At 42.8% G+C, this 633-nt stretch overlaps 1 non-coding gene across 1 annotated transcript; it reads right to left on the bottom strand.

The window, feature by feature from the left end:
* Window positions 1-324: 324 nt before the first annotated feature.
* On the bottom strand, window positions 325-432 carry LOC148546291 (small nucleolar RNA R71). Its single transcript, XR_015900634.1, has one exon. It is a non-coding gene; the product is annotated as a small nucleolar RNA R71 (small nucleolar RNA).
* Window positions 433-633: the final 201 nt, after the last annotated feature.

The raw sequence follows: 633 nt of genomic DNA, 5'->3' as shown, positions 1-633 counted from the left end.
GGAAGAAGCATCTCAATCCCTGCCATTGGAGCAAACAATTTTGAGCTTAAACCTCAATTAGTTTCTCTGATGCAACAGAACTGCAAGTTTCATGGACTTTCATCTGAAGATCCTTTTCAGTTCTTAACTGAGTTCTTGCAGATCTGTGATACTGTTAAGACCAATGGGGTTGACCCCGAGGTCTACAGGCTTATGCTTTTCCCGTTTGCTGTAAGAGACAGAGCTAGAGTATGGTTGGACTCTCAACCTAAAGATAGCCTGAACTCTTGGGATAAGCTGGTCACGGCTTTCTTAGCCAAGTTCTTTCCTCCTCAAAAGCTTAGTAAGCTTAGAGTGGATGTTCAAACCTTCAGACAGAAAGAAGGTGAATCCCTCTATGAAGCTTGGGAGAGATACAAGCAACTGACCAAAAAGTGTCCTTCTGACATGCTTTCAGAATGGACCATCCTGGATATATTCTATGATGGTCTGTCTGAATTAGCTAAGATGTCGTTGGATACTTCTGCAGGTGGATCCATTCACCTAAAGAAAATGCCTACAGAAGCTCAAGAACTCATTGACATGGTTGCTAATAACCAGTTCATGTACACTTCTGAGAGGAATCCTGTGAGTAATGGGACGCCTCAGAAGAAG

Source organism: Arachis ipaensis, chromosome B9 (genome assembly GCF_059453495.1).
Source record: "Arachis ipaensis isolate K30076 ecotype BB chromosome B9, ASM5945349v1, whole genome shotgun sequence".
NCBI classification, from domain to species: domain Eukaryota; kingdom Viridiplantae; phylum Streptophyta; class Magnoliopsida; order Fabales; family Fabaceae; genus Arachis; species Arachis ipaensis.
This window is presented reverse-complemented; position numbering and strand designations above follow the sequence as displayed.